This window comes from Ischnura elegans, chromosome 7 (assembly GCF_921293095.1).
Source record: "Ischnura elegans chromosome 7, ioIscEleg1.1, whole genome shotgun sequence".
Taxonomy (NCBI): Eukaryota; Metazoa; Arthropoda; class Insecta; order Odonata; family Coenagrionidae; genus Ischnura; species Ischnura elegans.
In genome coordinates, this window is record NC_060252.1 from 16,071,824 (window position 1) to 16,089,415 (window position 17,592).

The following is a 17,592-nucleotide window of genomic DNA, read 5'->3' on the forward strand; positions in this document are numbered from 1 at the left end:
AAATACAAAAATGTGTTTTATTTTTAAATCACTATGTTTATCAAACCTGGGATGGAGCCACCCTCAGCGTGTCAGGTGACCGACAAAACTGGAAAAATCGGGAATTGTGTGTGAATTTTTAGCCTCTGGAATTATATTTGAATTTTATGCTCTAACCTGGAATTTTAAAAACCTTTATTTCAAATCCATTTCACTTAAAATTTTGCTGATTCAACACCCATTTTTTGGCCTAAAATGTTTTTGTCGTAATTTAAAGTGCAAAAGCTTAGTTCAATTTTTACAGCCGCGCTGAAACGTGGAATGCCAGATAAGACAACAGAATCGAAATGTGGAGCAATCTTGTCTGCAGTAAGATTCATTTAATTTTTTTATTGAAGGCGATTTTATGTAAATGTATGCTTTACTATGTATTGACTACATTCTTATTTGCACTTCATAAAAAACATAAATTTATCTATATAACTCTTATAATTACGACGAATATCTTGAGGTACCAAGTTAGACATTCATAAATAGATGATTCAAGTGTGATATTTCTTTTACTAAGTGTGAGTCGTTGAATTACGGTCGGTTAATAATACATAAATATAATATTACTTTAAATTATTACGGAGGCTTCCGCGGTTAGTTGATTGGTGATGGTTTTCCGGGTCCAGATCTGCAAATCATTTGGACCCGAAGACGGGAGCTGGAACGCGCCCGAAAATGTCGTCCGCAAAACATATATCAACGCGGTGTAAACCCGGAAAACCATCACCAATAATATTATTTTATTTATGTACATTTTATTTAGTATTAAAGTAATGTTGGTTGTTTAAATTTTTATCTATCGCAGTAATCACGTAAGATTAACTTGAAATTTTGTGAAATTTCCCAGGAAAACTTGGAATTATGCATGAATTTTTCTGCTTTGATTAGCGGGACACCCTCTTTCCGCACTCTCTGCCTCTAGCGAGCGTGTGTTTGTAGATGGGGAAGGATGGTGTTACGAAATCGCTGACTCGATGGCTGTGAGGCGAGGATGAATGGAGGGTGGGAATTGGAGGGAACGTCGAGACGTCGGCTGGCGGCTTTTCCACATCGCAGGAATGTGTGGCCGGCTGAGTGCGTGGCCCGGCGACAATATCGTGGCGAAAAAAATAAAACAAAATTCCGCTCGTCGTCGTTAAAAATCGCGCTTGCGCTCGTCGCGCTAAGTGTGCGTGGGGCTGAACGATGAGTCAGCGCTGCTGGGGCGAAGTCCCTTGATGCCCAACCCTCCCCTCCCCTCTTCCATGCGATGTTACGTTGGCGTTTTCCATTTCAAAGTGATTCACTTGTATCTCTTCTCCATATTTTTTGTCGACTTAGTTATCAACGCAATTGCGTCAATTTTAATATAACATCTGTTAAGTGCTAAGTTCTCATGATAGGAAGTTATATTATCTTTAAAGTGCAGATATAACGACGTTATGATGACCGCTCCGAAGGCGCGTATGCAAATGCTGTCCCGGTGAGCCCAGTGACTCATCCCATCCAGCCAGTTTATTTAGCAAATGATCGTCGCGCATTTGCTTGCGTTGTCGGTGTTTTTTGTGGTTTGTGTGAAAAAGGAAACCTACATTTAACAACTTGACATTTTAACCACAGATTTTTTACATGAATTAAAAAAATTGCAAAAATCATAGTTATTGTTATTATTTTTGAATTACGAGTACGAAAAAGCAATGAAAAAGTATTTTCTCTTTTGTATACATTAAATTTTCTTTTTTTGCTATTCAATTAGAAATCATATTATCAGTAAATTTTTTGTGCCATTTTTAATACAACAAACGTATGATAAGGAGGTAAACACTGAAGGACAGACTCATAGAAAAGTGCGCATGAATTCACCAGTTTTACCGGAAGTTAGTGATCCTGGAGAAATTAGAGGTGTGGACAGAAGTCTTAAGAGGAGGAATGGTGCAAAGATTTTTCTAGAGCTATAAAGTTTTGCATCGGTAGCCAGCACCCTGACCATCACCTTACGCGATCCCTGTTTTTTTGCTTTTGCTCAAATCCATTTTCTCCGGTGGAATTCATATTCAATTTAAGTTCGAACGTGTAAAGGGTGAAAAGGACGGAATGGTGGAACCTTCTCTTTCGTTATAGGTTTAGCGCCCACCTCGACGCAGACCGCCTGAGCTTCGACTGCGGGGAGGGTTTAATTCGGCAGCGTCAGCCCCTTCTTTCGGAGACAAACAGTACAAGTGTTTTCCTCTCAGTTTGTGGTTGTGGGGTGGGATGGAGTGGGAGGAGGCTGTACAGTGTGGAGCATTCATTCATGAGGCGTGTGAGGGTCCTTGGTCATGGGAAGAGGGAATGAAGGGGAGTGGGGGATAATCGTAGCCCGGATGTTGTGTTGCAGCGGTTGAGACGTCGACGATGAGAGCCATTGCGATAATGGTGTTGTTGATAGTGCATCGAGGAGAAGCAAGTTACTTAGGTAAATTATATTACCAGTGCTCCTATTACACCACGCTGAAATTCCCTTTTCAGTGGTCGAATTTGGAATTGCGTTTTATTTTAATCTGCCGCTTGAACGGCAGTGAAATCCCAATTAATTCCAAATGCGAAAATTTTTATATACATCTACATCTACACAATACCCTGCGAGCCACCTCTAGGGTGTTTGGCAGGGGGTGATCAATCACCAGCATGCAGCATGCATTTGGACTCCTACATGCACACCACACCGTCCAAAAAACGTCCCGTATACTAACAAACTATACTACTATATGGTGTTAGAAACAATAATTGAATTAAGAAACATGCATTAATTTTTACTTATGTTAGTAGGCTACACTACAAGTCCTGCAATCTATTTACGAGTTCTATTGCTGCCGTTATAATCTCTTATTGATCGTGGAAAAAATGACATTCGGAATCTGTCTGTTCTACAATCTATCTCTCTTATTTTATTTATATGATCTGATCTTCCGTAGTATGTTGGCGTCCGTAAGATATGGTCAGTCAAGACACTTCGTCAGAAAAGACACTGCTCTTGAATTTATCTAAAAGGTTAAGTCTATTTTTCAATCTACGGTCCGACAGAGATTCCCATCCGAGTTTATCTAAGAGATCAGTTACACTAACAAGACTATCGTAACGACCTTTCACATACCTGGCAGCTCTTCTTTGCACGCGTTCTAACTCTGTTATAAAGCCTTTTTCATGAGGGTCCCAAACACTGGCAGCGTCGTATATACGAGGTGTCTTAGTATTTCTAACAGCATGTTTGGGGTGTTCTAACTTTATTGGCAGATTGCCATCATGAGTTGAAGGTAATTTTTTCCTTCGCAAGGATGTGGAAGTGTAAATTGTTTGTATGCATACCATTTTTATGTCCGTGTGGTGTGCATGTGGTAATCGTTGGGCATGCTGGTGATTAATCATCCCTGCCAAACACTCGAGAGGTGGCTCGCAGGGCATTATGTAAATGTGTTTTTGAATCGTTCGATTTCGGTTCGGGTACGGAATAATTCCGAACACTCATTATTTTATTGTTGGGTAGGGCCTTGGTGACTTTGATCTCAATCGATTGAAGAACCCCAATGAATAAGGACTATTTCCTAAAACACTTCGTAGACCTCTCTACGAGATTCTGATTCTTTAATTTTCCTGTTAATTTAATGATGGTGAATAAAATTCGAGCAATAAACTCATATAAACTAAAGATAAATTGAAAAAAATATTCACCTCCATGACATGTGCATGCTAAAATAAAATACTTGGGATAGTTTAGTGATCTGCGCAATGATCCTGTGAGACATCGGTTCTTTATTTGTTTCCTTCTTCAGGGGAGTTTTGTTCCTGTGGAAATCAAAGTAAAAGTGATGGGTATTGGGACGAAGAGCTGGGGTGGATAAAGGGTTGGCGGCCACGTGATTAAGCGAGAAATAGAAAACATAGTAGTACTTTAAATGGGCCTCCAATACTGGTTTTTATTTCACCGCCTCAGAAACAATGCTTAAGGTAGTTTGAGCGAAAAATCAATCATCATAGAATTCTATGATTTTTATCTCATTGTAAAGAAAAAGTCTTGATCTTTCCAGTGATATCATAATATACACCCCTTACCGGGCTAAATTCAGAGATATTTGTGAGCAAAGAGAAGCTGATTTACATGGCATAGATAGGAGCCATGCGCTTTGGCGACAGAATTTATTTAAAAAGAATTATTTCCCGTTTATAGAAATCGACAAAAAACTAACTGAGTGTAGTAAACTTTATTTATGAATTTTTGGTTGCATTAAAATTATAGGTCACCGGTAGTATAATTAAAATATAAAAGAAAAACTTTTCGTCGAACAGGCATTTCCTGCAGACGACCGGATGCCGGAAGATTCGGCTTGGCAACGCTGCTTTAGAATTAAACGTAAACAAACATGATCGCATACGACAGCATACAAGGAATAAGCATTACTGGATATAATTGATTGCGTAAGAGTTTAGTGTACTGACTTTCCATATTGTCGCAGTAAATTCCAAGTACAAAAATTACTTCGTGGTGGACATTGGGAAGTGAAATATGAGATTCGCGATTCCTAATACTATTTGGGTTTCTGTAAACTTCGAATAAAGAGATTTCTTATGTGTACGTAAATATTATTTGGCATGCTTTGGGAGGAAAGATATTACCGATTTTACGCATACTAAAGGTGTCTGCATATTTACTTTCACAAGTACGATTCTCCATCCGCATTAATGAACTTGCTATTTGTGGTGAAATCGAGTGGCTCAAACCATCTTTTAGGTATGAGCCGTGCGTGAAACCTATTGAACAACGTTAACAGGTAGTTATTGACAGGTACTTTTCATATTTAAGTCAACGCAGTCCGAACCTTACATAAACGAAGGATTCAAAGCGAGATATTATGAGTGTAGTCATGCGTTTACACTTAAGTCAAACAACACATTTCGTTTATGGTAAAATTCTGTCGAATCATCTCCCTTTTGGAAATCAGAATTCATCCCACAATGCATAAAACCTACTAAATCTTGTTGCCTAAACCGAATTTGAGGAAACCTTTCGAAAAAATGAATGTAGAACCAGCCCTCCGAATATATTAACATTGGCCGACATCGATTTTAAATTACCTATCTTTTCTTCCACGTAATGCAAAATTACAAGATTGCTCTGTTGGAAAGTTCTTGCTCCAGTAACTGTAGATTTCCACGTCATGAATGCAGAGCTGACTACTAACCACGAAGCAATCAAATGAATCTAATCTTTAGATAGAACGTAACCGAAGTATAAATTAATCTTCCAATAATAGTCATATTGAGTCTAAAAGGAAGTGCATCTTGCCATTTCCTTACAACAATCCCTTAGGAACAAGAAATTCACACCAAATGGACTTCTGCTTACATCATTACAGAGATACTAAAAGCTAAAGAATCGCAATATTGAGCTTCAACTACTAAAATCTCCATAACACTATTCTAAATGAAGCTTGCCATTCACCTTTATGCCTACTGCAATACCCCCTTACCTTTAGTTAAACTGGATACAATTTCAATATTCTGCTTTTCATCTCAAGGCCCTATTCTGGAAATATATGCACATAGCTACCAACTTAGGGTTTGTAGGAAGGAATCAGACAAAAAAATGATATATTACTACACTTCTGGTATGCATATTTCTTATTAATACATAACAAAAATTACAAAATATTTACAGAAAAGCACTCTACAATGTTACATAAATGCAGCAATACACATTTCAGTTTCACTCAGTGTTGGCTAAGAACATAAAAAGGAGAGCCAGGGCTCCCAAGAGACATTAAATTGGCTACTATATACTTTATTTGTTTGTATATGAGGTATTTCTCTGCTGTCTTATCACTCTAACTTGCTTGTGATAATGTTCCCTCATATTTCCAACATAGTAGTGGGATTTTTTCCTTAAAATCAGTGTTAAAAAAATACACTTCAGGCATTCACAGTAAATTTTGAAGAAATGGGCAGAGGCTAGTCTTAAAAAGAAACATTTCTTTGCTAGCATTCAACACTGCATATGCCCCACTCCAGCAGAATAGAAGAAAAAATGAAGGCTACAGTAAGGAGGCAAGTTACAGTCCCTGTGAACCAACTTTGGTTGTTCCCGAAGTCATTGTAAGAGCAAAAGATATAATACGAAAGGGAATATGTTACCAATGTTAGCTATGTAAGCTGATCTTGATTGTGATTAACTTCAGGAGCCAATAGCATTGTACATGGAGACCACCAGATTTGCCTTAACCTTATTTCTACATAATATGGAAAAGCTGGTGGACATTTTCAGGTTAATTTTATATATAAAGATATTTATATACATAGAGTGGAACACAATGTCCTTCAGTAATTAGATGGCAATTAGTTAAACAGTACTTTAAAATAACTTTCACCGATGCAAATATAATAAAATCCTTGCTACCCTTGTAACAACAATCCCTTGGGAGGGACAGCATAATTTTCTTGCCAATCAAGGTGCGCAAAGAAATTGATCAGCCCTATTGACAAAATCCCACTAACAATACAGGAGGGAGTTTCTAAAGAGTCATTCTCACTCAAAGGCGTTGACGCATTAACCAGTATACAAGATAATCACCCAAAAGAAAAAATGGAAAAATTGCCCAATATTATGTCACGCAAACCTTTAGACCCTTGCAGCAAACCTGAAGATACTAGTTAAAATACTCAGGAGACACCTGTTACCACAAGCCAGAGGACGTGGGGAGAATCTTAAAGAAGCTAAAAAATCTCTAATAGACTTTACAGTATGACCATTTCTACTATGTACATTTACAACCATGCTATACATAAGGCATAAGATAATTTATCAGTCTACTCTTTAAGTTTTCTCAACTCCTCAAAATATTTACTAATAGCCTCAATAGACTTGTGAAACTCTATTCTCCTTTGGATGGTAACATGGGGCTTACCATTGATACTCTCTCACATGTGTACTTAATCTTATTCCCTCAGTTCCACATTTACTGAGCCAGCTGTAGCCACCACCAGTATTTCCACCAGCTTCTCCATATTAATGCCAGCTGTAGCCATTTGGGAAATCATTAAGCTTGAAATAACACTCCACAGGGTTTGTAACATTGCCACCTTCTGTGTCTTCTACACATTGCACAGATAGTGCTGCATACATAATACGCAAGTAATTTTTTGGAGTGGTAATCAATGACAGACCAATGCCCTGTAAATGTAAAAAGAAAGACATTTTAACTGTTAACATAATAAAGAGGAACAATTTATACATAATTTATTTCCCAGAAAATATGATGGAATTTACCAGGTTTACTGTCATATGATTACCCATTGCCTTTCTTCTGCCATCCATAATCATAAGAGGCAATGATATCTACCTCAGCTCCATCATTGCATTGCATAGGAGACTCTTCACTGGGAGTCATGCCACTGAAATAAATTATGTACACTGAATGAGGGGCCACATATTAATTAGCCAATGCACTGCACTTAGATTTCTGTGACTGGGTGGAATTAAAACTAAGGAATAGAAATAGTATGATAACATTGGAGGTAATCTACCGCTTAACTTATGATATTCTTGATTCAACATTAGGGAGGACATTGTATATGTGTCAGACACTTATACCCTGTCATTGGTTAATGTGACACAAATACATTTTGCCACTTTGGAACTCATTAGCATAACAAAAACATTAATCAGTATGTATAATGAAGTCTTACTAAAATTATAAATTGCAATATTTCCACTGAGTTTTATTATGACAAAACGCATTTCATTGCTACAAACAACATTATCAAGTGTTGTTGTCATAATAAAACTCAGTGGAAATGTTGCAATGTCTTTTAAATTGTACTAATATTAAAAACTTCCACCATATTGTGCCCAACATCATACCAGATATAGTGAAGTAGGTTGTAATTATGATAAATGTAGGAAAGCAACCACAATCAGGACAGAACCATCAAGAACAACAGGGAGATGATGTCGATGGATAGGAACATTTTCCTGCAATATTATTTCCACTAGTAAAATATGATTATATGCAATTCTTTTAGAAATATAAGTTCAATGTGATCATTAACATTCACTCAATGCAACATTAGGAATTTGAAATGAATAAGGGTTTGCAAATAGTATGTCCAGCCTTGACTTTTAAAAAATTAACGACAGAGAAAACATTTCTTCACATTGCATAAAAAAATAAGTTGAGAGAGAAGGATGAGCATCATAAGTGGAAAGGGTATGGCCACGGAAACAAAGCTGATTGAATTATAACTAATACTCCTCTTCTGGCAAGCACATGCAAATAGCTGTTAGAGGAGACAGGTAATCCCTTTAAGAAATCAAGAAAAGTTATTGATCCACGAAGAATATTGAAAGTCTTAGATAAATAAGTAGCATGTAAAATTATGGCATAGAATAATAGTTGCAACACTGAGCACACCAGTAAAAGGGCTGTGCTGAGTACTTTACCTCTTTAAGAAACAATGACTAAGGAATGATAATCAAGGAGAAATTAGATTGTCTTCAATTGCTGAATAAATACTTAAGATAAGTATACTGTAGTTGAAAATATATGTTAGATAGACTTCTAATCCTATGACCTGATAACAGATCACCATAATTAATCAACTTATAATCCACATTAACACAATCCAGCAGTTATTGATTTTCTATGTTAAAAACAGTAAATCTGTGGTAATTCTCTGGTTCTAAATATCAAACACTTTATATAGCTCACATCACCAAATTCCAGTCAACAGTCACTTAATCAATTATGGTTTCATCCAAAGGAACCAATAACAAATTACATTGAAGGACAATAAAAAATTAAATGAAACTTAATTTAAAATTACACTTGAACAAAGTAATCATCAAAAAAATTAAAGCCTCTGCATTTACTAAATTTTAGTTTATATATTGGACCTACTACTGGTAATGTTCATGGAATGCAATGTACATGGAAATAAAAAGCACACCGACTGAATATTTCCAAGAGATATGAAAGAACGTAATGCAACCACAAAGCACATTAAAAAAAATGAATTAACATTCACATTGGGTTTCGGGGGACCAATAACGCTACTACTTATAGTCTCATTTTTTTACTGATGCGGTGAAACTTACGGTGTTAAGGCCAAAGTGAGAAGCTTCTCCACCTCCACAGCTTCCGTACTCGATTGCATCTTCAACCTTTGACCCCACAGATCGCTCCTACCTTTTCCAAGTGGAATTGGCGACAGACGGAATAATTAGGGTTGCCAAAACCCGATTCATTTGCTCATTCCCAACACATGACAGGACGCACACTATAAATGAAACAAAAATTTATTTTCAGCTAATAACATACTTCCATTCTTAAATTCGCAATGAGGTATTTACTAGAACACTTACCTATATTCACTGAACGTTCGAGAAGAACTCTTCTGTCCCTTCGTAAATTCCTTCTTCCGCACAAACCGCCCCGCTTTACTAGTGGATGGCTTCATCGTTGAAGCAGAGAAGGCTGAAAAACTGGCATATTTCACTAAAAAGTTAGAGAAATACTCGACTTTCTAAAGTATATTTCAACACCGAAATCTCTGCACTCCTGTAACGCTTCAAGCCATTCACTTGTTTCTCTGAGAGTCGCACCAACCTAAGAAATTTGACGTTGTTGCCAAGTCGAACGTCTCTAGACATATGTCATTTCTTGCGATACAATGCTTTAAAATTGCTTTCTAATATAAGTAACTCTTATAGTTTTATATTTGAACATTTCAGATGCCAGGATATCGTACTCCAAGTCGGGATTAAGTCCATACTATATTAAGGAAACTTATTATTATATTACTAAAAGTACGGTTGGTACCTTTGGTAATAAGTCAAGATAGAGTTTAAAATACGTATATTTTGTTCATTACCGAGAAAAATAAGCAACTGAAGCAAATATTTTCCCAACAAAAAATTATAAAATTGTATCAAAAACCTTAACAACTCTTGATATTTGTAAATTTTGAGAAGATTCAGTCGCTGTTGTGACTACGGATCTATCTCGCTCAAACTACCTTAAAGAAAATTGGAGGATATTCACAAGCCACGTGTCCAAGCAGACACATCGTCGCGGAAAAGTATTGAGGTATTGTATGCCACCAAGGCGCTGAGGAAAGGAGTGAATTGCCGCCCCCCATCAAACTCGACCTTAATCCGCCCCTGTGGTTTACGAGTCATCGAGAGGTCATTGGTGTGTGGATTTAGCAGAAAGGAGTCTCCTCAAGGGTCTCCGTGGATGGGGGTGGCGAAGGGGCGGTCTTTTAATAGTCCCTCCGAGGAGAGGTGGTTGATTTCTCGAGTGTGGAAGATTCTCTCGATGAGGAAGACTCGCGCGCGAGTGCTTTGTAAAATGTTCTCGGGTTAGGACGCCAAGTGAAGTGACGCTGTTGAAGACCGGGGGGCAACAACCCCCACTCGATACGTCCCTGCTCACCCTCTATTTTGAGGAATAAAACGAATGACCTTTGACTCACTGAACCAATGCACCAATCACTTAACCATCCCACGTACATATTTTATTTTATCACGCTGATTTCGCGTAGGTAATCTTTTTTCATAATGTTGTTGTCGTGTTGGCCCTCAGCAGACTCACCCGATACCAATCCAGAGAACGTTTTACAAATATTGTTCGCCTGGAAAGCGGACGATCTTTTACGAGGGAGCTTGTTGGCTGCTCTTCGTCGGCTGTTTCCGCTCTCGGCAGAGCACCGAGAGCCGCCTTCCATCCTTCCTTCCCGTGGCGGTGGCCTCCCTCTCCTCCTGAGATTGATCGGCGCAATGCCCCCTCTTCTAGCTTCCGCATCGTGATCTTCGAGTGGTCGCTCTCTCGGCTTGATGCCACATGGTGCCTCTACGCTGATGCCTCGCTCGGATCTCAGACTTTAGGTCGCTCCGAGGCGGAGATTTTGTAAACTCACCCTCATGGCTAATTTCTTTTCCCTTGTGATCGGAATACATCGATACTTCCACTGTACAAACGCTCAACAATCGTCCACTGAATCAAATACGCTCATCTAGTAGACCTTGTAGTACTAGATGAGCGGATTCGATTCGGTGGGCGATTTTTGAGCGTTTGTGCTGTGCAGGTATCGACATATTTAGTTCTACTAAAGCGATGTTTTATACGGCGACATTTTTCTTATTTCTGGGTTTCATGATTTTGTATCAAAGTATTCTACCGGTTAAGGTAGGTTGATATTGAATATTGAGACTACCCTCCAAAATTGAAGTTCCTTCTTCAATTCACTATTAGGCCTACTTCCTATCATTACATCTATAAATCCTATCCTCTTCCTCCATCTCCTCTGCTTGCATAACATTCTACCCTCGAACGCGGTTTTCAGCAGCCCATCCCTGCTCACTGCTCGATCCACCCAAATCCTCTCTCTCCTCCGTATCTGGTCTAGAAGTTTTCTCTCTTCGCCCAGAATGTCTACAAAAGATGCTTCCTAGCACTTGATCATTCCATTTCCTCGCAGAGTACGTGGGCCCCTCCATTCTTCTCCATATCTCGAACGCTTCCAGCCTATTCTTGACCTCCTCCTTCAGTGTCTACGTTTCCTCACCGTGGAGCTCCACACTCCAGATTTGTCTTCACAGCTATTTCTCTAACTCTTACGTAACAATTCTCCCATCAATTTTATCGTAGGGTTAAACTTAAGTTAGATTTTGATCGGAAAGGTTTTGAAAGATTCCAGTTCTGAAACAATAATATGTATACGTATTTGAAAATATTCTAAAATATCCATGATTTGTTTTACTTTTTTTTCTAAAGACGTTCTTTGACAATTCATGGTTTCATGTCATCAATTGTGTCATCATCGTTCATCAAATCCACGATGTTCATACAGGTAGAACTTTAAACGAATGAGTTTACATCCGTTCTGGATTTCAATAGTGCCTCGCAAAGTATTAAATGCTCTTACGTGTCTAATATTCATCGTCAAATCTGAAGTAATGTGATACTTTTGTCAGAAGGTGTGTTATATTCTTATGAAACAGTTAGAGGTATCGAATTTTCGAAAATTGCGAAAGTAAATAAAGTTTTTTTTCTGTAGCTAATGGTGATCTGGACTGAATAGAATTGTAATACATACACTTCAGGCATAGGATGTGGGCAGAATTTCAACTTTGGATGCGAATATTGTTGAAATGAACTGTAATTTTTATTGCTATGATTCGGTATCTCTGCAAAGTGTGTGAAGTAAGCCCCTCGTAGTAGGCACCTTGACCCCGAGACCACTGTGTAATTTTCTTATTGTCTGGAGTCGCTTATGGCCGCTGCGGTTATAAAATCGGGAGATATAAGAGAATTAGCTGACAGTGCATGGGTGGTTGGAATCTGTCGATGAGGGCATTTTTAATTCAGTCGCCGGAAAAATGTACCGTGGAAATTTCTCATTTTTCGATTCACTTCCTGCCTTAGAGACAAAAGCACGCAAAAAATAGCATGCCTTTAGGAGGAATAGGAAATAATGTCGGCGGAGAGACGTTCTGCCCGCTTTTTCGATTCTTATGATTTTGCCTCCATTCTTTTGAGATAATTTTCACCATCTACGTTCGATGCGTTGGGATCATTCGTTAGTCTATTCCGATGCTAATTAAATTGAGCATATTGATCTGGGAGCTAACATTTTTGGCGATTTCCCTATTTTGAAGATGTTTTGGAAAATGGCTAATCCCGGTAACTTTCATTTTTGCTATGGTAAATATAATTAACTTTTAATTTTTTCGGCTCGTTAACATTATGACACCTATTTTCGGCTTTTGAACATTGTTTATCACAAAATACTGTAGCCTTCAGCAAAATGCTGAAAATAACAATTGCAGGCCTGTTGGATCACCTTACCTGTGTTGATTTCGAAGATGCACGACAATCGGCGAAGTAATATAAATATTTGTTTCAAGTTGGTTTTGGGTGATACCTTTAAATCGGTATGATTATCCTTCGCGATTAATTAGGTCTTGGTGCAATTATGTACGTACTAATATTTCAGTGGAAGTAAGAATTCCCATCAATTTTTACTCCCTGTGTTCAGTATCTCATTATGATATCATAAATTTTGTTGTTATTGTCTATCTTTCAAAGCATGTTTTCTTGTGTTGATGTTAACTAGTTTAAACTCACAAATATAAGCTGTAATATTCATCCTGGTTCTTTTTTTCTTGCAGGTTAGTATGCTGTTCAACTGCAATCGATCGACAATCTGTGAGTTATATAACTGGTGGCTTTGCATCAATGGCAATCAATTGGCAAGTACTCCGTGACTAATTTAGAAACTGAAATTTTTGAATAGTGCATGCTATTATTTGTTAAAAATGAAATTATTTTATTTCCATTAGTTTTTTAACTGAGGTATTACTTTTATTTTCTTCGAATTCAGAGCCTTTATTTTACATGTTTTTTTTTTGCTCGGTTTATATTTACGGTGGTCTATGCAAAGTTTTTACTGCCACTATTTCATGAGGTGAAAATCAGCGATTATGTAAAGGTCGTACTTATATTCTTAGCCCTTAATCTGTGCCGAAGGAATTATCACGAAAATTACCACGATCTTAGTTTCTGAAGCCTTACGAAGTATGTCAGTGTTTTGAAAATAATCCTCGCGTTTATCTCTTTAGTTTGTGATATTTGTAGCGCTTGCTGTTCGCATCTTTGTACAAATTCAATTTGTGTGTGGTGTATCGTCACTTTGTTTTGTTGTCAACAGCGACACAAATCAACCGTTGGAATTGTGTGCTTTTGACGTCCAAAGGTTGGGGATATATTCTCTTTGGTGGTGGAAATAGAGCCAATAGTCTCTTGATGTACCAACCTATATCCTGGACGGCTGTTGGACTTCGGACTCTCTCATCTTTCCTAGATGCGTTTTCAAAAGATCTGTAAACACACATTCGTATTATACGTATTATTAGACCATGGTAGTTTTTGACGTTGTCGATAATACAGAACGTGTATTATTAAGCCTTAATTGACGTATTACATAAAAATCTTACTCTATTACGTTTTTAGTTTTTACCGAATGAATGTTGTGGCCTCATTATGTGTGTATTAAGCCTCAGTGTAGTATAATAGAGGGAATGGTGGTAGCCTAGACAGTGGAGCGTTAGGCTGCTGATCGAAGAATGCGGATTTCAATTCCGTGTGGAGTCCCGGCCCTCCCAAAAAAGTCCTTCCAGTGCAAGATTGGCTACGGGTTGAACTTGCCCCCCCCTCCCCTACCCTTAATGTTTGAAATTTACATCCCTGCCTCCAAGTTGGTAATTTCTATCCTCACATATTCTAACCAGCCTTCGAGTTGAATCACTGTTCGGTGGGTTTTTTTCTAGCAAGGACGAAACTCAATATCCTCGTTTATTCACATGTTTTTACACTTACACTTTTTTACACTACACTGAGGTAAATTTAGCTTTGTTTACTGTGTTTTTTTTGTTTTTATTATTTTTAAATCGTACCTATATGCCTATATTGTTATAGTTTGACTGCATTTAATTTCATGATGAACTTGCCGTCCTCGGTGGCGGCGGGGTTAAGTCCTCGCCGGTCAAACCGAAGGATGCGGGTTTGAGTCCCGCCTGGGTAGGCTGTCCCTACCCTAGCTGTGTGTATTAGTCTTTGTTTCATGCTTTTTCCTCCGATGTAAAAGGCCTTAAACGAGCTGTTTTCGGGGCGATGAAAATAAATAAATAAATTGACAGTGTACACATAATTCGCCGGGAAAGCATCAAATCATATTATGCCCTCATTACTTTAAGTATCGACTAATAATGAAAAAATAGCCTATCCTCTCATTAATATTTTAGGGATTGTTTTTCTAAATGCGTAAAAATAATCTCATGGCAACGCTCGGTTGTGTGTCTAGGTAAGTAAGCAATGATGACGATATTAGTGTTGTTTTCATAAAACTGAAACAATTTGGATTATAATAATATAAGGTCATGAAGAAAATAGAAATCTTTTTGGTACGCCTTCCTAATTTTTAAGTTCGTACATGAAAATAGCGCTTTAATTACCTCAAACTTGTGAAAAATGTTAACTATCGGGCTTTTGCTGGAAAATCTGCGATGTGTGCGCTGTAGTGTTTATATTTTTTTTGACTCGAATAGTCTTATGTGTGAGAGAATTCTATTTTTATTAATTCACGCGAAAATTAAGAATTGTTTATTTCTCCGTCTTTTAGTGGTCTTCATGTCTGGCAATCTAGGTTCAGTGTGAGGTTCTGTTTTGGCTTTATTATTGCTTGATGAAAGGAATTGGGAGCATATAATCAAGTGCTCATGACTAGTTTTTTTTTTCAATTTTAGTTCTTAAAAAGATGTCGTAGAATGTATTATCGGTAGCAATGTAAACTTAAGACATATGTTAAATTTTACATCTAAGACAGTTGTGTAAGGCCTGTAAATTAGAAACTTTAAAAGTTGATTTATTTATTTGCCTTTATTTGAGGCATTTATTTACATTCTTCTTTAATTCGCTCTGGAATGCGCTTTCCATCATGGTGCTGTTGTAAGATTAATAATTTTTATTGGATTTGTTTATTGCTGCCTTGCGTCGCGAAGCGTCGTTATCTATTGATGCGCATGTACTTATGTTTTCTTGATAATATTTTATCCTTTTTTAAAATCAGTCCTCCTTGTTTGGTGAGTGCGTCCAATCGTTGGATTTGTATTGAAAAACCTGTCTCCTTTAAGGTTGGTTCTTTTTCGCCCGAAATGTCGTGCCCTTTTGCCCATTCCCCTTTGTCATATCACGGAAATTCCGCCTCACCTTTGCCGTGAAGACCCGCTATTACCTTTGGCCGGGAGCCTCATTTAAAGACATTTTGCAGGGGTGGGTGTTCTCATGTTCCACTCGGTATACTCTTCCGGTATTATTTTATTCCATAAGAACCCTCCTTTTCCATGAAATTGAGAACCGTGATCAAAGGTCACTTGCCTCCCGCATATTCACACCGTGCAGCACGTAACAATGGGCGGCTTTTTCTCATTCAAGGATGAAGAATACAGCATTTATTTATGCCTGTGAATTATTTATACTCAACCTAGGTTTATACGTGGATTTATTTCATCATCTGACCACCGGACATCTGATGATGACGCGAAGCCACGTCGCAACTCCGGTTAGGTGTAATTAATTCAGTCGTATCATCGTTGTCATTAAATAGTACGAAAATTTCCTTCCTCAGCGACGTGTTTTACTGATTCCCCTTTAACTGTGCAACCTTCACAATTATGCGCGTGAATTCAGAACAAACCTGTCAGTAGCCATTCACAAAATTTTTTTTGCATCCTCTAAGGCTGGAAATTATTTCGTTAACTTCGCAAAAGGAATTGTTATTCATTTTCGCCAGGAGTTGAGCGGAAAACTAAAGCTAAAACCACATTCTGCGGGTTTACAGTTGTCTTAACTTTTTATTCGGGTAAAATATAATGCCCCATAAGGATACTGTAAGGCATGTTAGTTTTTTCACTGTTTTCTGACGTTTACTCAGGGTGTAGATATATTATCGATTACTTCAATTGTGCTTATCGTGGAGTTGAGAGCGTCATGGCTTGCCTAATTGATCTTCAATATCTCACCATAAGGAAGTAACTCTCGGAATTGCTAGAGAAAAATGTGGCTGGGTGAAAGTACGACTGGTATTAATTTTGACAGGTTAATTTAATGCGTTAGTTGTCTGCTGCTATTTTCGCGCTCTTACTCGGATATTAGTTTATCGGTGAAGGTCAGACTTTCGGAAATGCGTTTAATTGCATATAATTGCAGTTTTCCGAATTAAAAACCGTAACAGAATTTGTAGTAACCATCGTAGTAACATATTTGATGAAATCTTTCTTATGATGCTTGTTTAACTTTTTATGGTGACTCAATGCATAGTAGTACTTTAAGATAATATCTTTCGCTGGTTTCACAGTCAGTGTCGTCCTGAGGATTGGCATTAGAATTTCATGGGACACATCTTTTCTTATCTATCCAGCAGAGTCGGACGGATATCATTTGAGAGAAATGGTCACTGCTCTTACAAAACCTTGTGGCCATTCACCTGTATTGTGCTTAATACCAACAAAATCCATTGTTAAGTGATGGTAGATACCCTCTCCTCTTTTACCCCATGGAACCATGGCGACACCCGTATTAAATTATGCATCTTAATGATTACATGTAGAAGTTATAAAGTTATTTTACTTATCATGGCAGCCTTAAAATAAGCATGATGAAGCTTTGGAGATGATTTAAAAAGCTTCTATATTCTCTATTTGTCCTTTGCCTAATCGCTATCTTCTAGTCCGTGTGGATCTTTGTTGTCGCTTCCTGCAGAGTAAGGCGAGCATGTGACAGACTTTGGATGCGATCTTTGTGATTCACGTCGAGCACTCGCAAACACCGTGTTATTTCTCGTGTGGAGGGAGCCAGCAGACCGAGGCGGCGCGTTGTTTTCTTTCGATAAGCGAAGCCTCTGTCCCTCATCGATTGCGGCCACCGGTCCTCGCTTGTTTTCCTCATATCACTCGCTACAGTCTCGACTCCTGTCCACCCGATCATCTCATCCCTT

The 17,592-nt window shown here is 38.0% G+C and overlaps 1 protein-coding gene and 1 long non-coding RNA gene across 3 annotated transcripts in view; one reads left to right on the forward strand and one right to left on the reverse strand.

The window, feature by feature from the left end:
- LOC124162881 (phospholipid-transporting ATPase VD) overlaps positions 1–17,592 on the forward strand; it is a 259,032-nt gene that overhangs the window by 89,710 nt on the left and 151,730 nt on the right. The window lies entirely within an intron of this gene.
- On the reverse strand, positions 5,647–9,642 carry LOC124162882. The gene is made up of 4 exons (XR_006865699.1): positions 9,401–9,642; positions 9,134–9,315; positions 7,307–7,431; positions 5,647–7,210 (listed from the first exon to the last, which is right to left on the reverse strand). It is a non-coding gene; the product is annotated as an uncharacterized LOC124162882 (long non-coding RNA).